Source organism: Tiliqua scincoides, chromosome 3 (assembly GCF_035046505.1).
Source record: "Tiliqua scincoides isolate rTilSci1 chromosome 3, rTilSci1.hap2, whole genome shotgun sequence".
NCBI lineage: Eukaryota > Metazoa > Chordata > Lepidosauria > Squamata > Scincidae > Tiliqua > Tiliqua scincoides.
The window spans coordinates 100,401,867-100,423,485 of NC_089823.1; the positions used below are offsets into that span (position 1 = coordinate 100,401,867).

A 21,619-nucleotide genomic window follows, 5' to 3' on the forward strand; every position below is an offset into this window, starting at 1 on the left:
TCAATTGACTTTTTTTTGTTTCGTTTTGGGTAAATAGTGTGTTGGGGAGCCAATATGGGTTGAAACTGGACAGGGTGTGTAGGGGGCTTCAGAATTTTGCCCAAACAGGGTTCTTATCTCAGTTGCGCACCCCACATATTCTGTTAATGGAAAAAAATCAATTAAAAGTCAAAATAATGAGAGAGGGTGACTTTATTGAGATCAGAACCACAGTGGGGTAAAGTCCTAACGCCTCCACTCCCCCCTCTGGTTTCACCCCATTTCAACTTTCCCAGCAACAGAACCAAAACTAAAACTAGGTTGTGTCCACACAACTAGGTTGTGTCCATTTGTCGTAATGTGCAGTTTGACCCTGAACTTCACATTCTTCCTGGATCTTGTGGCTGCTTTCTTTCTGCCTTTTCTTCACTGCTTCAAGACAGGCATCTGCCTTGAAGTAGCCCAGCCTTCTTGTGTGATGTATACTTCACTGGGGTGACCTCTAAGTATTGTTTATGCCCCAGATATAGCTGAAGAAGTCTAGGTAAAAGGCTCGGGACTGCTTCTGATCTGATTCTGTACAGCCCTACCATTTGATCAACTCTGCAAACAGCTTTTATTATTTTGAAAAAAATAAATGGTGACTTTATTATTTGTCAGGCATTACTGACTTGGACATGGATCCAAAGATGTGTGTGGGCACACCTGGTGAAATCTGCACACCCAATGAAATCAACCTCTTCCTTTTGAGTGACCTTCCCATGCCATCTCACAAACTGTTCTTCAAACTTTTGAAGTTGAAAGGCTCTTTAGGGCATCAGCTGAAACCAGCGGACCTCTTCTTTGTGTTTTCCCTGTTCACTGTCTTGCTGTATGGTATCTGATTCGTGAGAGAGGGTGACAAGAAATCTCCACAAAGGCGGTATTAAAAATAATAATTGTGCGCTGCAGTTCTTTCTCTTTCCCCACCTTACTTAAATCTCTTTGGTTTCCTCCTCTTAATCATGAGTTTTAAATAAATACTTATAATTATTTATACATATAATTGTAATTATACTGATAATTGCTACTTCTAGAAATCAAGTGCTCTGTTTTTCAATGCCTGAGAGCGGAAAAAGGATGAAGCATTGCGTATGTGTGTTCCTCCTAGAAACTAGTCTTTTTGCAGCACGCTTCCTAGTAGAGCTATAACGCTTGCTATATGGAATCTTGTTTTGTAGGGTGGAAGAAGGAGAAGGACTACAACAAACACATAAACACATAGTGGTATGTAATTTTTGGTTTTTAACTGTATGTTTTTTCTCCTTTAATGTTTCAATTTTGCTTTTCTTTTCCCCTTTAGCTTCAGCGAAGTGTTTGGGGAAAATGTTTTAAATGAAAGATGCCATCCAATACAAAAGCCTCTCCCTCCACTCATGCTACTGTTTGCCTGTCACCTTTGGTGACAGGTGTTTGCCAGGATTGGGCCAACCATGAGGCCAACTGAAGTGGTCACTTTAGGTGGCAGATGGGTGGGAGGTGCCTGCCTCCACTGTTCCTTCTCCTTCTGCTTCATGGATTCAGAATGGAAGGGGGGAATGGAAAAGAACAAGTGGAGGAGGGAAGAGTCACAGGCTAGATATTCAGAGATGTTCTAGCTCACCACTCTCCTATTCTCCAAACTTGCTTTTCTGCTCCATTCCCATATTCCTTTCTGAATCTAGAAGCAGTATGAAAAGGAGCATTGACAGTGGCAGTTGGTGCTCCACTAGGTAAGGAGAGTACTATTTGGCACATCATCTCATATGCCAGAATGCCTTGGTCTGGCCCTGACCTTTTGCATGCTAAAATTTGAGATTAATCTGAATCAGGAAAAGAGCTTATGTATCCTGTTACCCAGTGGCATGAGCCATCCAGTCCTTTAAGAGTTTTAAGTATATACATTATATAGGCATCTCGCTGCTATTCATGTGGGATATGTTCCTGGACCCTGTAGATACAGGAAACCATGGAAAGGGGAACCCTATTGCCTCAGCCCCCCCCCATGGCCTTTGCTTCTGAACTTTCATTAATGTTCCATGAAATGGCTCTTGTTTTAACCAGACAAGCGGGCACAAAGCCTTTTGCAATTACTAGAAGGGAGAGTGAATGTTAACAGGAAGCAGGAAACAGGAAGTTAACATTCACTCTCTCTTCAAGCCTGCCTGCCTGTTTGTGGGCATTTGCATGGGAAATGCAGGATATAAATCTTTAAAATAAATAGGACACTGCATGTAGTTCATGTAAGTGCTTGAGAGAGTATGTGAGAAGCCAATTCAGGCAGAATTTAGGGATTGGCAGAGGCATGGTGCATATCACTGTCTTGCTAATCGGCTGACATGGTTGGAAGTTAGCAAGGTCTGACTTCACAGCCACTTTCACAGCTGTGTAAATAGATCTAAGAACAGCCCATGCATCTCTAAGTACTATGGCAGGTTTTACACTACTGAAGAATATGCCACTTTGGTTGTTGTAATCATCCTTCTGAAGAAAATGTTGCTAGCCTCCTGGGAGGTTTTTTGTGAGCAACTGAAGTAGCAAAGACACTTTGCATAGCGGTGGATGAGTCCCTCAGCTCCACGTTTATCTTATTCATGTAATCTTTCCTGCAACAGAAGAAATGTAATTATAGCAGACTATGATGTAGGACTTTTAGAGTTATATATCTTCCACTGGAATTCTGGACTGTTAATTACTTTCATTCTCCATTTGTTGCATTATAATTTTTTTCCTGATAATTTTACTGTATAAACGTGGCACTTTAGTATTCTGTGGAAGTATAGTCTTAAAAATTGTGCATCCAAGAAGTCAAGGAAAAGTGAAGTTCTAAACCTTCAGGAATAGTTCCCGCATTATTTTAGAACAGTGGTTCCCAAACTGGTGAGTTGCAATTGTGTTGCTGCCACAATTGTGTTGCTGCCAAGGAGGGAAGGATTTTTTTTTTTTAACTTACCTGGTGATTGCTATGGCTCTCCAGAGGGTCGAAATAGCTGTTAAATGCAGGGTTCAATTATCAGAGTGCAGCTCAGTTTGCATATAGCAAAGGACAAGTTGTAGGTGAACGGGGTGGCTCCTGGCATAGGCAAATTGCAGCAGATACTATCCTCTCTGGAGTGAACTGACACTCTCCCTTTATCTCATCAGACTTAAACTGCTAAAGATCTGGCATAGGTCCAAGGAGACCACTGACAGTCACAGGGCTTACCAAGGGGTAAGGGAAAATAGTTTCCCTTTCCCCTCCCAACCCCCCCCCCCACCACCATAGCATGCAGCATAGTTTTGGTACAGCTACATGCTGTGGTGGGGAAATGCATAGGAGTGGGTGCTAATTTGGTAATTGTACTTCAGAGTTGCTTTAGTATTGTTCTAGTATCTCCCTGGTCATTATCTTTCTCTTCTGTTATCTTGGGGGGGGGGGGGAGGAAAGTCATGATAAGTGGTTCCATTTATTTAGTAAAATCCAAAATTTTGAATCAAACCGAAGATTAACCAAAGATTAACAGTTTGTTTGCTAATGGCAAATAACAAACCTAAAACATTTTGCCTTTTAAAAGCAATTCCATTTTATTTTTGGTTTGATTTATGATTGGTCTTGTAAAAACTGGAAATTATAGAAACAGAAATGCAAACACCTTTTTAAAATATCACTTGTAAAAGTCCCTTACAATTAATAACACAGTCACTAAAACCAAACATCTAGTGAAAGGATATCTTTTAAAAATCAATGAAAAGGAATGATTTTACACAAGTGTTCAATCAATGCTTACAAGATTAACCTTTTAAAATACAGCAGTCTGACTTTGCCACCTTAAGTGCTGACTCACTCCAGTTTTTGTCCATTTACTTTGCAGAAAATCTACTTTGTGAATTTGTTTTGTAGGAATTCAGTATATAAACATTCTTAATAATAATAACTGGAACAGAAGTTCTGTTTTTTCTCTTAAAATAAGTCTACTGTACCTATTTTTACTTCTCAGCAAAATTTCTACTGAAACAACCAATCTTCCAGTGCCAGATGGTGGTTGGAAGCTTGCATACACTGAAATACATATTCATGGATACAAACTGTTTCTATGGTAATGGGAGGCTAAACATCTCATGTATATTGTGTTTAAACATACTATAAATAGTCTATATGCCTCATTTATTAAAAAACTTTAAAACCCCAGTGTTCATGTCTTCCATGTTAAAAAGGCATCACTATTTTTCTTCTATATGTTTGTGTAGGCCAAAGATGTTGGCTGGGCCGGATTCTGCCAATTGACATTTAAGAAATAAATTGCAAAGATCGTTCTGGTACTAGAAAAGTAAACTTTTGGCTTTAGAAGGCAGCAACTCTGCCCACCCACCCTAGACATCCAGACTAGTTGACAGAGTCCTCTATTAGAAATGTAAATATCCGTAACTTATATCGGCTTCTCATGCAGAGGCCATCAATTCACTGTTGCAGAGTGATATGCAATCAGGCAGCAGATGTGAAAATATTATAATCAGAAATTGGGGGAATAGTAATTTGGGGGTATGAATCAGTGATTCATATGTGCTTTATGCTGCTATCTTTGCTTTGAATGGCAAATAAGATGTGAAGTAAGCCACTTGCAGTTTGTGCATCACATACTTTGATTCAACTTTGCAAAAATGGTATATCTGGTTTTGCAGATAAGGGTCCCTAACTTGTGTTTCCAGTGTGTGGGTGGGCGGAAATGTCTGTGGAAACTGAGGGATGAATTTTGCACATTCCTGTTCTCAGCCATTACTCTTCTGTAAGTTACATCTATGCAACCAAACAAGCTTACCAGAAGTGATGGCCAGTATGCCAGTTAAGGGGAAAGAAATTCTCTCCTTTTAGGTAATAGTTGGTGGTGGTGGAGAGGAAGGGAAGTGTCAAAATAGCACAGTGAAAGCCCACAGTTCTTAATTAAATGGTTGCTCCTGCCTAAGCTGATAAAATTAGCAGAAGCAACTATCCAGTTACCAGCCATATATCTGAACATTGCTGGTCAGGTTGAGTATAGCCTGAGAAGCATACCCATGAGCCCTTTTGGCAAGGCCAACTCTTCAATCCTCAGTACTGGCAGCAGTACTCAGTAGGGATCATGGGAGAATTCAGTTCAGAACAATGGACCTCCAGGAACCTAGTGCCAGCTATTGGTGCTGACTAAGGCACCCCCAGCCTCCACCACCATTGCTTCCTGTTACCTAAAGGGTAAGATCAGGAATTCCTTTTCCATTTCAGTCACCTGACTCACCTTTGAGTCAGTTCTAATCTCCATTTTGAACCCATCCCATATTGTTCCTACACATCCCGCAGCGTCTGTGTAACATGATTCTAGATAAGCATCATTAGGGTTATACTTAGCTCTTTAAGGGCCCAGTCCTATCCAAATTTTGAGCGCTGATGCAGCCGCAATGCAGCCCTGAGATAAGGGAACAAATGTTTTCTCACCTTGAGGAGGCCTCCATGACTGCAGGATTCAGCATATGCTCCATTGGCACAGCTGCATCAGCTCTGGAATGTTGAGTAGGATTGGGCCCTAAATGAACTAATTCAGGCCACAAAGCACTGCTTTCCGTTCCTAGCCTTTTCATCAAGACCCTCAAGGGGTTTCATTCCTCAGTGCATCCTTCATGTCATTTCTCATTTAGTAGTTCTCATTTGATCAGTTCTCATTTTTTAAATGGTGAATGATTTTTAAATAGTGATGGACCCTGCACATCCCCGATCTCATCTGAACTCAGAAGCTAAGCAGGGTCAGGCCTGGTTAGTACTTGGATGGGAGACCGCCTGGGAATACCGGGTGCTATAGGCCTATACCATAGTCTTTCGAGACTGAAGGTTGCCAGCCATTCAAGGTTTAACATCCTTCTTTTTATCTAGAACTATTAAATACTGTCATTCCATAGAGAAATGGGGAGGAAGAGGCAGTGAACACTTACTCTTGTAGAAACAGAAGTTCTTACCATTTATGTTTTGATTGAAATTAATAGTCTGCAGAAAATATATACATGAGTTAAACAAACATAAGCATTTTGAATGACAGATTTCAACATATGCACATTCCATGAATACTTACATTGTGAGTCATATTTCATTATAATTTGAAGCTTGGTTTTTATCCAACATATGTTGTAAAAAAATCTCTGAAGGAACCAGTATAATTTATTTGTGTGCCAATTATGGATCGCTTTGCTTTATTTCCTAAACTCAGTGTTGAATAGCACAATGTGCACATTCATTCAATACAAAAATGTCCTGAACCAATTGAAATAATCAGAGGTAGAACATTTACTTTACAGCATTGTGACTTCTTAAGGTGAGACAATGGAGATTTTAAACTACTCTATTGTTATAGCACCTCCTGTCTGTTCATTTTTGACCTGTTAAATGGTTTATACTCTGTTGTACCATGCAATGACAAGATGCACAAAGTTTTAATGTATTCTGTGTAACCATTTACTGGGCAGAATGTTTTTCCATCATTGTTGAGTAATCCCAACCAAGTTTCAGAAATCTGTTCTTCTGATTTTGGAGAGAAAGCATTGCTTTCTTCTAGTATTAATGTTTGTCTGTTATTATTTGCAATCATAAAGAGCCGAATCCTGAGCTCCACGCGCTGGCTTACCACTGGCGTGCACTGTCGCAAATATAAGGCACGTTTGCGAACCCTAATACCAGGCGAGCCCCCAAGCAGCGGAGAGGAAAGTGGGGGTGTGGGGGGAGGTGGGGAGGAGGTGTTTGGGGAGGGGAGAGTTGGGCGAAGGGCGGGGAAGAGGCGTGACGGGAGGTGGGGGGAGGCATGCTGGGAGGGAGGGAGTGGGGAGGGAAGGAGGTGGGACTGGTGGAGCAATGCTCCATCGGATCCTGAGCGTGTTGGGCTCACTGCCTGATACAAAGGCTTTTAGCTCTCTGCCAACATTTTGGTCGGCACTGAATCGAGTAGCCCCATTACGGGGCTACTCCCTTTACTCGGGGGAAGTGGACAAAAGTACTGCCCACGGCTGCCTTGGGTGCACAGGAGGCCGCTGCAGCCGTGCTCCCTGAGCAGCTCAGGATTGGGCTCTAAGTCATTTGCAGGGCTTGCTGACCCATGTAGCTTACTGACTGCCTGACACTGTCAACTATATTATTGGTGCCCTTTCTTCTTTCCTTGGCTCCCAATGTGTTTTCCACATGGGGGAAGAGTTCAGAAAGGATGAGGCTATGCTGAATGCTGCTTTGGGACTTCTTTGAGTAACTTCAAGGGACTTGGGCTGCAATCCTAACCACATTTTCCTGAGTAAACCCCATTGAACAAAATAGGACTTACTTCTGAGTAGACCTGGTTAGGATTGTGCCCTTGGTTGTCTATAAGGTTGCAAAAATGGGAAGGGTTGGTTTTCTGAGAATGGAGTAGATAAGATGAGTTCCTAAGGGGCTTGGGCAAGACAGTCTGGTGTGAATTAAGATAGGTAAGCAATCTCAATGCCAGTATTGGTCAATTGTTATTGAACTAAAACTTGCGTACTATAGATGGTAGAATTGATTAGCTAGTAGAATTGTCTGAAAAAGGTAATTCACATTTTGAATTATGGACTTTATTCTGTAGAAAGGTAGACTTGATCACACCAACTATGCTCAGTAGCTTTCAGGTCACATAAGAGATATGTGTTGTTCCTAGTTTCAGATGAAGAATTCTTCTCTGGTTTTTCTGTGGCACCAAAAAATAAAGCACCTGGTTTTTGTTATGGTATTGGATCAGGCCCTTGAATACATCCACACCCCAAGGAAAGGAGATCTGGGGGTAGAATGCTGACAGATAATTTCCCAGTACTGCTGCCGAACATTAGCAGAAATTAAGAAAGTAAACTATGAGAAGGGATGGGAAAAGCTTTACCTTACTTTCTATGTATCAGACTGCTGTTCAGGGCAAAGGAGCTGAAGCAGAAAAAAAAGAGGTAGCAAGACTAGTAGAATGTCAGACTACATGGAACACATGAGTTGATCTGGTTTTTATTCTTTTTCTTTACTAGCATTCTAGAGATATGCAAATGGAGGAAATCACAGGAGGGCTTTAACACGTGGCCCCTGCTTTGGTTCTGACCCTGATGATGCCCCATGCAAACTATTCACGAGAGAAAAAGAAAATTTCCATTGGCAACCAATTGAAATTATGCCAAATTAGAGAGAGGGCAATGCTTCTTGAATAGGCAAACACTTGTGTCACTCAACAGCAATCTATGAAGACTGCTCACATTTCTGTTGCTGATAAAATTTTTTCCAAAAATGCTCTGCTTTGTGGCACTTCCCTTAGTATAAATGTTGTTTGAATAATGGAAAGTGTGCAGAGATTTTGTGGTTGAGGTCAGACCACCTGGCAGTTTTTCATGCAGTTTGGACTACAGTCCTCCAAGTAGTCTAAAATAAAGTATTATGTTTCCCTTTCTTGTTTAGATCATAGCAGCCCGAGACACTGTGTCCCTGTGGGTATCATTCTGGCAGCTGGGAAATAGCTAAACATGCTCCAACTGACATGTTGTTGTGTTGTTTTGCCAGATCTCATAGTTAGTTCTGAGTGCACTCAGTGTGCAGCTCATTTTAATGTCAAACCTCAATGCATTTCACCCTCACAGGGAGTTTGAAAGCACAAATAATGGAAGCTGTTCACATTTCAGGCAGAATAGCCTTTCCTTATTAATTCTGGAAGAAAGTAAATGAAAATCAAGTTAGCATCTGAGAGAGGAGAGAAAATTAGATTAACTCTAATTCTGGTTGACAGTCCATTTCTTTTATTCTCCATTTTCATTCTCTGTCTTGCACTCTCTCTTTCTCACACAAAGACACACACAAACTGATGCCGTCAACAGCTATTTCCTGGATTAGGATGTCTGGTCAGCTCATCATGTTTGAAGAATAGGTTTCATAATCTCTGTTCACTTAGCAAATTGACAAAGAACTATCTAATCAAATTATTGAAATTTTCAGACCTCAAGAAATGGAGCATTATTGTGATTGAATGCTTAGGAAATCTGATGCAATAATTTATTATGCCTTTTGCTAGCTTTTTGTCTTTCCTTAAATAGTTTTGAATGTTTAATTCAGGAGTGAATCATTTTAAAGTAATGATGATAGTGTTTCCAATTTAATTGCATCTGATGAAGTTGGCTCAAGTTTTCCAGAATTTATGCCATGATAAATTCATTAGGTGCCACAAGACGCTTTGTTTAATTACATGAAAGATTATTTAGCCTAAATAATTCAGAATATTGTGTATTTGAAGTATTTTCATTGAGCTCCTTTTATGAATTTTGTCTAATTTATATTAAACACATGAAGCTGGCATATACTGAACCAGACCATTAATACATCTCACTTAGTAATCTTACCTACTCTCAAGGCCCAATCCTATCAGGTTACTGAACTGGCAGAACTCATATTCTGGTGATGCAGCATGTTTTACGTCTGTCACAACACACCACTGAGCAGACCATGCCATCAAAACTGTATTCCAGCAGCCTGTATGCAGAAGACCTGGCACTAGTATGTCAGTGAAGGGGGCAGGAAAGAAGGGACTGGGTGGGCAGAACAGGGTGGGGAGGAATGGGGCAGAGATATGGGTGGGGAGGGAGTGAATCAAGGCTGGGAAGGGGACAGTATTGGTGTAATGGTGCCACCTACTTGCCTTCCACCCTTGATGCACCTTCCCGGGTCCACTTGAACTTGCACCAGCAAAAACTCCAGAGCAGATCGAAATAGACCCATTTGGGCAGCAAAGGTTTACCCTGAGCAAGGAAATAAATTACCTGGAGAAGATCTCAAGGACTGTCCACCCTTGGATGCAACACGTGATTTGGTGTTGTAACTGCATCATCGGAGGAGGGATTTGGTTAGGATTGGGCTAGCACCTACTTTGATTGGCAGTTGCTTTTCAGGGTTCTGAAGCAGGTCTTTTCCCAGCCCTGCTGCCTGATTCTTTAACAAAATAATTCTTTTGCCTGATTATTTTGCCTAAAGGGCCCCTGGCACTTTCTTTGTGTAAAACGTTTGTTCTTTCACTGTTGTCAGGGAAGCTGAAGGCTGATCAAGGGGCATAGAACCTAGTAGTTTGTGCTAAGCATACCCCTTCTTCTGCTCTGCTTCACCGATTTTCTAGATCAGTGGCTAAATGGAATGGAAACTGGTAGACATCCACTGCCATCATCTCAGATTGGGAAGACCAGGGGAGAGAGGCTGTCAGACCCTGTTCATCTGAAGAGGAATTCCCATCCCAGGAGAGCATAGAGACTAGCAATTCTGTTTAAAAAACAAATCATAGTAGTGAAAATGAGTGATGTCAGGCATGGAACAGCCCATTCAATTACCAGTAAACATGGAGTAGGCAGGCATGGAATCAGAATATTTATTAAAACTCAAAAGAAAGGGGTGATGGTTAGGGTAATCGTAGGAGAAAAGAATAAAGCAAATAGGGTTGGACAATGTATAGATCTTAGCAAAAGGTGTAGACCTTAGCAAAAACCACCAGCAGGCAATTACAGGCAAAGTTAAAAGTGATTCCCAAATCCATCTCAATCGTACTGTTCCTTACCTGGTACTAATTCCAAAGTCAGTGGAAGAGTCTATCATATCTCCCTAATCCTCGGGAGGGTTGTGAGACCTTAGCCACATGCAGATGCTTTCCTTGAGGCAACCAACGTCAAAAAAACATGCTTGACCTTCGGAATCCACGGTTGGTTATGTCATGGGGTCATGCAATTGGATGAGGGAAAACCACCTGGCCACTCTATTCCATTATCTAGACAGGTACTTGGCTACCCAGTTTAGGAGCACATGTCAATCTCAGCAGGACGGTTGACTAGGAGTCATTGTCTTCACTTGGTCCCAGGCAAGAAGGCAGCAGTTTACATCCTGCACATGTGACTTTTTGCTGCAGAGCCTCTATATACTGGTAGACAATAATGCTCAGTGTATCCACATCAGATGTTTGCTTCTGGAGATATAGAAAGAGTTGGTGCAACCCTTTGCACAGATTTAGCTGCAAGAGCAGGCCATTCCCATGAGCTTATGAAAATATGCTGATAGAGCACATGCTTTGCCTAAAGGGCCCCAGTTTCTGTCCTGGGCAGGACACTGTGTCTGAAACCTTGGAAATCCAATGCTAGTTCTGTTAGGCAGTTTATAAATATAGATGAAAAGTATGAAACATATGAGTTTATATTTGGTGTGGGGAGAGCAGGTTTGTAGAAAAGAGCAACATCATACCCCGCCCTTCTTTATGCCAGCTTTCCTGCCATGAAGCAGCAATGAACTAGACCAGTGCTCCATCTCCACTTATGTGTATGGCTAAAGTGAAGTCTGAAGATAGACAGAGCCTTGATACAATATGTGCTGCCTACCCAAATTAACCTGTAGACCTCAATTATCTAATGCAGCAGATAATGTTCTGCTGAGGCATACAGCAAACCAGCCTGTCAATGGCTCATTAATAGTGATGTATGAAAACTATGAAAGATTGTACCTCTCTAGCATGTACTGTCAGCTCTTCTATGTTGTTTACTGGTGAGATGGTTACTAGAATTGTGATTCATTTCTTTTTCTTTTTTTAAGTTTTGCATGTCAGAATGGTGAACCACAGGTGACAGGATGAGAAATGAAATATATGGGAAGAGACATTTCAAGGCTCCTATCATCTCTCATGCAAGAGAAATGACAACAGCCAAAACACATGAAATTAAATTATACCCACTGAAAGTTTAGCAGCTTATCTGCATCAGTTATGTTTGAATAGTCATGGCGCTGCAAAAATCAGAGGATAACAACTATGATGCATAATCTTTTAATTAGCACTCATTTTATCTACATCAAATGTTGGGGAAAGGGAGAATTAAACAGGCTTAGAATCTCCAAGAGAAAGTGGAACGTGCATGTTTACTAGAGCTAAAATTGAAGGGGGTTAGCTACAAAAGTGTGCTTAATAGGCCAGAGAGGCCAGTTGTTAGGCATTCATGAATTCAGCCCCATTTTATTTGGTGGGGCTTACTTCCAAATATGCATGGATGAGCACTTACTGTATGTAGACAATATGCTGCAGGCTCCCTTACTCCAAATCAAAAGAGTAGTCAAGCTTAGCTAAGTGAGTGCTAAATTGACAAAGCCCTTTGGCAGTCACCTTCAACAGCACATTTATGTTGAGGGCACAAGAGAAATCTGGGAAAAAGAGGAAGGGCCCAAACTTATCTAACTTTCCAGGGCTGATGCAGCCACAATGCAACCTCTTGAGGAGGCCTCTGGGACTGCCACACCACCACAGGATGTCATGCACTCCCTGTTGGCATAGCTGCATCAGTGCTGGAATGTTGGCTAGGATTGGTCATGTAAGGTGCAGATTGATGAGGAACGTATTAGAAAAATGCATCATTTTAGAATGCCCAACATGTTTCAGTAGGAGTACCTTCATCAGGGCAGAAAAAGAACTTCTCCTACAGCTTAAAATGGTATGATTTTTTAAAGACACCAGTATTATATATTTTTCCAATAAATTCCACATCATTTTGCACCATTCCAGCTTGCTTTCCATCTTTTCTTCAGCTACTGTTCAGGTTCTGTCTCTTCTTTGAATTTTTCAGCTCTGTGCTGAAGAAATAACCAACTTATGCAGCTCAGGCAAGAGGCACTTGCTGCTAGCATGCAAAACAACACAGAGTTTAGAACTTACGGACAGCCAGGTCCTCTAAATATGTGCATATCCCACACTGTACATCTTACAGCCCAGTCCAATACAGCTCCCTGCACAGTGATTCAGCTGCACCATCGTGATGTGAGCTGTATCCCATGGTGGAGTTTTAGGCCCTGGAGGCCCACTTGGTGTAAGGGAACATTTATTCCCTTGCCCTGGGTTAATCCCTGCATCAGCCCACAGGGTCTACTCAAACCCGAGCCAGCTAAATTGCTGGTGCAAGTCTGCATTGATCTGGGTCAGGGGATTAGAACCAGGAAGGAGGATAGGATATTGGCATGTGCTGCTGTCACTGATGCTGCCCCTTTTCTGACCTTGATCTGCTCTTCTCCCTGCCTTATTTCTGCCATGTTCCTCCCCACCCCATTCCACTCGCTTCCTACTTTTCTTCCTCCTCCCCTGACTTATTGGCACGGGCAGGCATCCTTTGGCCACTGGTGCACAGACATAGTTGCTCGGCATTTGCAGTGGCGACCAGGCTGAGCTATCTGGCATGTCATATTTTGTGACAGTCATAAAGGGACTTAGGCCACTGGAACACTTGTTCGAGTGGCCTAAGTCTAGACCTAAGAGGATTGGGCCATTAGAAACACAAATGGATAAATAACCAAATACGATCAAGTGGAGCAATTTATGTATAACTTCTTTTTTCAAAATAGGTCTTTATAAAATTCACTTTCAACCTAGCAATTTTCATAATTGCACATATTTTAAAGCAGGAGTTAAAAAACGGTGTGATATATTTACCAAATGAAACTATGTTAATAGGAATCAGCAATTTGAAACAAATTACACTATCATTTTGTTGACTTCAGTGTAAGTAGACCCATGAATGCTCCACAGCAAAAAAATAAATGAAATACTATTTCTACCTTCCCCCCCCCCGTAGGGCTACTGTGCCTCTTAACAGCTGTAAAACAGCTGGAAATTAAACAGGTAAAGCTTATTCCATCATTGCCCCTCCATTCTGGTCAAACTGTTGAGCTTCTACATTTCACACAACTTGCCAATGACACAGATACCCTACCAGAAAATAAAATGGTGACCAAATGTTCTATTGTTTGTATTTAACTATTCATGCAGTATAGAGCTAACATGATTACTGCATAATCATGCAGAACAAACAAAAAGAATTTGAAGCAAAAAAGGCTCTTCTAAATGAAAACAAACCATAGTAGCGACAACTAGAAAATGTCTAATCATGCTATAATACAGGAGCAGCATTTACTCTGTTGTAAAGACTAGTCAAAGGAGGCGCCATCAATTTTATGGAAATTCAATTTCGGTTCCTGCCTGAGGCTGATGCTAAATAGCCCTTCAAGCTTCACTGTGTCCCTTGAAGTATTTGTGTTATTATAAGGCAAGGTGGGAGAGTTAGACAGAAATCAGCTATGGCAATGTTCTCATCGCTTCATGGTCCCTGTACAGTTCCCTGTACAGAAAGTTCTTTACTTTCTTTCAGGGTTTCCTTTATAAACGTCTTTCTTCCCTGTTTATTTCGTGTTCTTTAGGATTAGATAATGGACAGTTTAAATTTGGAAGCACGTGTTTGGATTAATATGCTCACATTTGCTTTGAATTGAGTCTCACCAGAATTTGGGGTGGTACTTGTCCCCATGATGCCTGAGTTGCACCCTGAAGGCTGCCTCTGCACACTCTCACATACTCCTGTACCATGGGAATCTATCATGGCAGAAGGGGGAGGGAGATGGATGCCAGTCCCCCTTTCCCTTCCATATGGCAAGCACAACAGGCAGTCTCTCTGCTCTGCACTGTTTCTCTTTGAAATGAATAAATAGAGCAACCATTACGAACAGAAGCAGCGCAGAGTGGGGAAGCTGCCTATCACATTGAAAGTGTAGGGAAGGGAGCAGGGTCCAAATCACCTTTCCCTGCCCCCATAGGGCATATAGTATTGTAGCCATTTAGGCTTAATTGTATGTTGTTTGCTTAGTTTCAAATCCCCCCCCCCAAAGTAAGATCACATTAATACTTGCTTCTTCTTACTCCCACATCCTCATAATGGACAATTTGTATTCTCATAGTGGAAGTACAAAGAGGCAGTACCACATCCCCAGTGGAAGTACTCAATGAACCCAGAGCCTGAAGCTTTAAATTTTTTCTGAATGAAGTGCACAGTCAAATTCAGTGAGCCATAAATGTGTGAAATATTGAGCCATAAATGTACAAAAACTTATTCTAGTTAGACTGTCTTTGGCTTTCTCTTCCTTGGGCAATAGGAAGTTCCAGCTTTTCAGGCTCAGTTCCCACAAAGAAAAGCAATTTCTTGCCAGACCCTGCTCACTCCTTGAGCAGAGAGAAAGCCAGCAGTGTCATCACCTTTAGTTATTTGTGGGCCAGACTTGATTTGAACTGGCAGCCATATTTGTTGCCCCTGTGTCTGATCCATTTGTATAAAAGGCCAGCAGAAGAGAGTCTAGTCTTTAGACTAGAAAGGAGAGTGTGGACAAGGGGACTGGGACCCTGCTCACTCCTTCAGGGTGCGTTTCTCCCAGGCTTGATGTGGGCTGGAGAGAAAGAGAAGAAACTTCCAGTTCAAATCCTGGCTCAGCTGTGAAACCCACTTGGTGACCTTGGGCAAGTTGCAATCTCTCACCCTAATCAACATCACAGTCCCGGAATTGTTGTGAGCACTGCTTTGAACTCCTTGGGTTGCCTGCAGGATACAGACATGACAAATAAAGAAAATGAAAGCAGCCACTTTGTCACTTTGCAGTTACTCATGCTGCTAGGAATTAATTGAGAAATGTGGTTTGAAACCTCCTGGACATGTGTTATCTCTTGCTAAGTGAGGTCTGATTTTCTGAAGGTTGGTGGAGAAGCAGCACCATATGAAACGTATAGGATTGGCCTTATAATAAATTAGACTGATTCATAAGAGACCAGCATTGTTCATCCTGGCTGGCAGCACCTCTCCAGGGCCCCAGGCTGGGTGGCTCACCACAGCTACTCCCTGATCTTTTAGCTGAAAGTATGGGGTGTGAGCTGGGGACCTTCTGCATGCAGAACATGCTCTACCATTGAGCTTTTATTCCTCCTCTCTGATAAGAAGCAGGGCACATTAATGCACAACTGTCATTAATACAGGCTTGACTGCTAATTGTTCACACTGCACTGAGAAATGCAGAGGTTGGGAAGGGGAGCAGGAGTGGCAGGATGATAGGCCCAGCGTGGTTAGGGTAAATAATTTAATGCCAGAAAAGATTATTGTACACTTAACAGATCAAACATTTTCATTGGTGTATGGATTTTAAATATTTAAAGATTCAATAATTTTGTTCTATGAAGACAGGTGTGTGATGAGATGACATTGGGATAATAAAGTTCTTAAAAAATCAATGTGCTCTCCTCCGTGCCCAGTCTTTCTCCTGAAACTCCGGTGTATGGCCCTTTAAATGTAGAAAAGGAGGAGGAAGAAACTTCCGGAAGTCGCACATGTTCAGTAGAGCCCTCCTGTTTGTCATGGTTTTCTAGTACGTATTATTTCTGTGCATGTTGCTGGTTTAGCTGCAGGTTCCCCCCTCCCCCTGGGAGACAACCAACAGAGAAAACTAGACATTATCATATGGAAGGAGCTTCTTCCTGGAGGAGCATCTTTCACGGTTCTTGTAGTTTCCTGAGTGGTTTGTCCCAGTGATAACTGTGCTTTTTGGAAACTGAAACTTTGGGAGTGGTTGCCAGAGAGGCAGATACTCTTTTAAAGATTGATATGCAAAGAGTCCTGGATCATGTGAAGTGATGCTGAAAGTCTGAAGCATTGAGATGGTAGTATTGCAAGTAAAGCTGCATCTTGTATTGCTGCTTCTGAATGTTTAAAGGAAACAGTGTAAACCAGGAATGTCAAAGATATAAGGCCTATGGGCCTGTACACCATGCAGAAGCTTTTTATCCGGCCCCTATGATAATCAGGCTCTCCCAGCAGGATCATCAGCCACTCTCAGCTGCTGAGCTGCAAAATGAGGCACTGGCAAAAGTGGCACTGCTGAAAGGGGGGCACTGGGAATGGCCAGTTATCATGTGGGTCATCTGTTCAGCAGTGCTGCTTCTGTTCAGTTGTCACTGCTGAAAGGGCTACCCACACAACAATTGAGCTCTCCCGGCACTTCCCTTTCAGCAGCACTGCTTCTGCCAGGCACTGGGAGGGAGAGCAAAAGGAGGCCTTTGGAGGAAGAAGCAGACCAAGAAGAGTGAGAAAGGGAGAAGCTGTGGAAGCACTTGGATAGCCCAGTTATTGTGTGGGCCACCCTTTCAGCAGTGCATTCCAGTGCAATAACAGTGCAGGAGTGTAATCAGACTCTCTCATATCTTGAAAATATGATCAAGATTTGCACATTTTCTCTTCTGTCATTTGCTGCTAATATGTTCCTAAGTAAGGGGAAAAGTGCTTATTATTTCTGGTCATCACCTTCTTAATGATATCAAGCCTTGCTATCGCTTCTTGACCCTCAGCAGGTACCATGAATGCTATTCGTCCCATTGTTTGAAACAAGCTGGACACCCTGAACTAAGGAGAACCTGTAATCGCTGCTTATATAAATCTGAGTGTAGATAATTGGTGAAAAATTCCCTTTTGTGCTATTAGCCTCTAACTTATCCTGAAAATGTGGAAGAAAAAGAGAGAGAAAACGAGAGGGTTACTCTACATAGCAGTTTCTAGCAGATGAATGCATATGGATGTAGGCCAGCTTCTTTCCTGAACATTATTGCTATAAAAGAAAGAAATGTATTACTTTGACTCTGTTTGATATCTTATTACTTTGGCAGAAACACTTATTGTTAAGGCAGTGGGGAAAATTATGTGGAAAACGAGGCTTCAATTTTGCCATGTTTTGAAAGACATTTTGATGGAAAACTACAGGTCAAGATTCAATAACAGCAGAATCCTATGCAAGTATTTCCTTCCTACTCAGAAAGAAGTTCCATTGTGTTACCGCCCAGTCCAAACCAGCCACCCCCCCCCACCCATGCAGATGTGCCACTGGAGCATGTGTCTCATTCTGTGGAGTGGGGGGGGGGCATCCAAGAGGTCTTCTCAAGATAGCAGCCTACCCCTGAGTTGTACACCTCCTGCTCTGATGGGTATACTTGGACCTGTACCAGCAATTTTGCTGGTTCAAGTCCAAATGGGCCTGGATAGGTGGATCAAGTCTGGGAATGGGGATAGGATATCAGCAGAACTGCTGTTGATATCCATCCCCTTCACACTCTTAATATACCCCATCCCGTCCTGTTCCACGCGCCCCCATGCCACCTTACTGGCACAATATTCCCACAGCAACCACAGGTACCTGGCTGCTGCCTTTCACTTCACTGCCATGGCCAAGATTCTCTATGTGGTGTTTTGCGACCACCATAAAGTGAGCTGCACTGCTAGAACATGAGTTCCAGTGATGCAGAAAGCTCATTATGTTGGACCATAAGTGAAAAAAAATTGGCCTATACTGTCACAACAAGTACAGAATTATTCATAAGTATAAAGAAAGGCAGAGGGCATAAAGGTCACTGTGCCTAGTGGTTAGCAACAGCACCCACCTCACTGCTTCACCCTTTTTACTGTGTTAACTGGAAGTAGACTGAGAATAAGTGGTTTGGGTTTGAGTGCTGCCATCACCCAAAACTGGAGAGCCCAGGCTGACTAAAGAGTCAGTCTGGGAAAACTGAGTCAGTGTGTTCTCAGCAGATCAGAGAAAATCAAAATCTGGGGCGGGTCCCCTTAAAACCAACCAATAGCAGAATGTGGGCAGTCTAGTAGACATAGCAACATTCCCGTTGAAGTGAACTGTGAACAAACAGGTAAGCAGTAAAACTAAGGGCACAATCCTAACCCCTTATGCCAGTGTTTTCCAGCACTGGCATAGCAGTGTCAATGGGACATGTACTGCATCCTGCAGTTGGGTGTCACTCACAGAGGCCTCTTCAAAGTAAGGGAATGTTTGTTCCCTTACCTCAGAGCAGCATTGGCCTTGTGTCAGTGCTGGAAAGCACTGACATAAGGGGTTAGGATTGTTCCCTAAGTTTGTTAAAAGGCTGCAGAATTGAAACAATAGAAGGGACGAAGCAGGCCCATAGTGTTGGGGCATAAGTCACTTTGAAAAAAAAGTTGCCTATACTGTCACAACAAGTACAGAATTATTCATAAATATAAAGGAAGGCAGAGGATGCATGGGATAAAAACATGGCACTGATGAACTAGCAAAAGGAGAAAAGGGGGTAGCAAAGGTTGGCACAAAGCTATAAACATACAAATGGCAAATGAAATAGATACAACTTGTCTAGGTACTTTTCTTTCCCTACTTACTTATGCTGTTCTGGTATCCTGGTCCTGACCCTCACACTTGCAAGAAGGTGAGCAGATGATTCCCTGTGAAGCTTGAGATGCTTCCAGCTTTGAAGCTGGGAAAATGCACACAGGACTGTGTGTGACCCTGCTTTATGTAGCCTGTGGGTGCTTTACTTGTGGGACTGATTACTTGGGGAGGGGTTGGTCACATGTGTTTGTGAATGTTCCATTCTTTCCCACCCTTGGAAATCAGGTGGTCTTCATAGTACAATGAGCTGGCTCCAAGCCAAGTTAAGAAACTGGCCAAACAATAAACAACAACACAATGGGGTAAACATGGCTGCTGGCTTTGAATGACTTAGCAACCCCTATAGGATGCAAAGGCTCATAAAAGCCTCTGGGGTACTAGAAAGGTTTGAAACAAGTGAAAAATTAAGCAAAAAATTGGGGATTTTCATCACAATATGCATTCAAGTTGTGCCAGGAACTCTGAGCATCTTGCAACAAGTGACAACTGGTAGCATACAACACTCTGAGCTTTTCAAAACAATTTTTTTCCTGTTTTTTTATTAAGAGTCAAATTGACAATTCTGGAGGAACATTTTCATACTCAGCTGAACAATGTAAAGTTCAAAGATTTAGGTTTATAAGGAATTCTGAAACTGGAGTAAGAGGAAAGTCAAGCATATGGCCTCTGTGCCAATGGAGGGTTTGTCTGAACTGGCTTCTGTTCTCCAGCTCCTAGTTGTATAGGGGATCTGAGTAGGGGCTGCCGGAGCCCGACATGGGGTTACCAATGTTCCCTTACCTCAAGAAGCCTGCTGGCTGCCTCCTTGGCCCCATGGGATACAGTGGTGGCCATTTTGGCGCTGCTGTACCATGCTACTGACAGCTCAGATAGGACTGGGCTGCCCATTACTCCTAGTAAAGGAATTGTGTGTCATCAATATTGAAATATTCCTCAGTATCTTTTGTTTTAAGTAGCAAATAAAGCAAAATCTTTATCTGCCATACATGTATGGGAAGTCCTATCTAAGGATCATTTTATTTATCATGCATGCTGCTTTTGGCACAGTTTCCTATAACACAGCAAGCAGCAAAGGCAGGAAATGATGTGAGCATTTGCAGGCTTTCCTCCAGTTTTTGAGATAACTGATGTAACAGTGTCCACTGCTGGCAAATCTGGTAATTGCACCAATATATAGAAGAGGGCTGTTGGATGAGCAGTAATGAAAGTGGGTACTTTCTACATTAAGTCCGATGGCTTTTGGTGTCAAAAGCCAGCTAATTCTGCTTGGAGCATTTCACTTATAATTTCTGCAAATAATTATATTACAGGTGAAAGAAGCCTGAATTAGTGACCTATAGCAGTATAATAACTCTAACTCTACACTGTCTGGTTTAAAATCCTTAGGGGTTCTTTAGAGATCAAAATAACTTAATTTTTTCAGGATTATTGGTTTGCCTTGTATCTAAATCTGCAAGGCCTCATATAGATACAGGGACCTGGATTTTACCTGTCAGAAGTACAAGGCAAGTAGGATTTAACATTCAGCTTTTTAATGAGATTTTTTTTGGTGGCATTTAGACTTCCCATTATTGAAAATGTCAAAAGCCTACTGTAAGGATACAGAAATAATAGCTGCCAGGCTCTATTAAATCAAAGGTCCATCTAGTCTAGCATTTTGTCTCCTATCAGCTAGAAGTCTCTGGGAAACTTGCAAATATGTTCTGAGCAGGATAGTTCTATTTAGGTATCATAGCTAATAGCTACTGATATGCCTGTGAATTTGTCTAAACAAACTAGTACAGCTTCTCAGATATGTGGCTAAATAAGGTTCATAACACCAACAGTGTCTTTCTGTTGTCTATGCAGGACAAAAGGGGTCCTGGATCTGTGGGCTCTCACTATGTTCTACCCATCCTGTTTGTTTTAACAGGGCTGGGCAGAAAGCAGAAGACAGGAAGCAGCAATGGATGGACAACCTTGAAGGAAGAGGAACTTTGAAGGGCATGGAGGTGGTTGACCTCCTTCTCTTCTTGCCCACCTGGCCTTCTTACCAGATGGGCAAGAAGGAGAAGAAGGCAGAGCAATCCTAATCATTCATGGAAGCGAGCTTCTTTCTGCAGTGACACTGCCATCATTGCTCGCCACAGTGCTGAGGGAAGCGGGGGAGGGGAGGGGGCTGATGCTCTTCCAATCCCACTAATAGAAAGCAATGACAATCTGGCAGTGTCATTTGTACCAGTGTGTGAGATGGTTACTGGAGCAGAGCTCAGCACACTGGCACCCTCAGGCAGATCCATTGGCTACACAGTTTAAGCATGCATACTAAGTGCAAATGGCTCTGTTGATTTGTATTCAATTAAACTGTGTTTTTACTGAAAAATTCTGGAAACCTGCCAGGCCTTTGGCTTTTACACAAACAATTCTGGCCACAGGCCAGCAGTAAAAGATTGGCCAGGATATTTTGCTTCTTGGTTGGAGTCTGATCTAGACCACTTCCACCTAATAGTAGCTTCAGTCCTTCATATAGCAACCCATGCAGTTCCGTTCACAAACACTGTGATCACGAGCAACTAGTGTATCTAATTAATGTCTGCTTTAAAT

At 42.2% G+C, this 21,619-nt stretch overlaps 1 protein-coding gene and 1 pseudogene across 3 annotated transcripts in view; both read left to right on the plus strand.

The window, feature by feature from the left end:
* The window catches only part of LOC136644003 (fibroblast growth factor 14), a 346,427-nt gene that overhangs the window by 194,122 nt on the left and 130,686 nt on the right, over positions 1-21,619 (plus strand). The window contains exon 2 of one of the 3 annotated variants that reach the window (XM_066619460.1): positions 1,200-1,245. The exons of the other annotated variants lie outside the window; for them this stretch is intronic. The gene's annotated coding sequence lies outside the window, so the exon portion shown is untranslated. The remainder of the gene's footprint in view (positions 1-1,199; positions 1,246-21,619) is intronic. 3 annotated transcript variants of the gene reach the window in all.
* Positions 5,690-5,807, plus strand: LOC136646304 (5S ribosomal RNA; annotated as a pseudogene).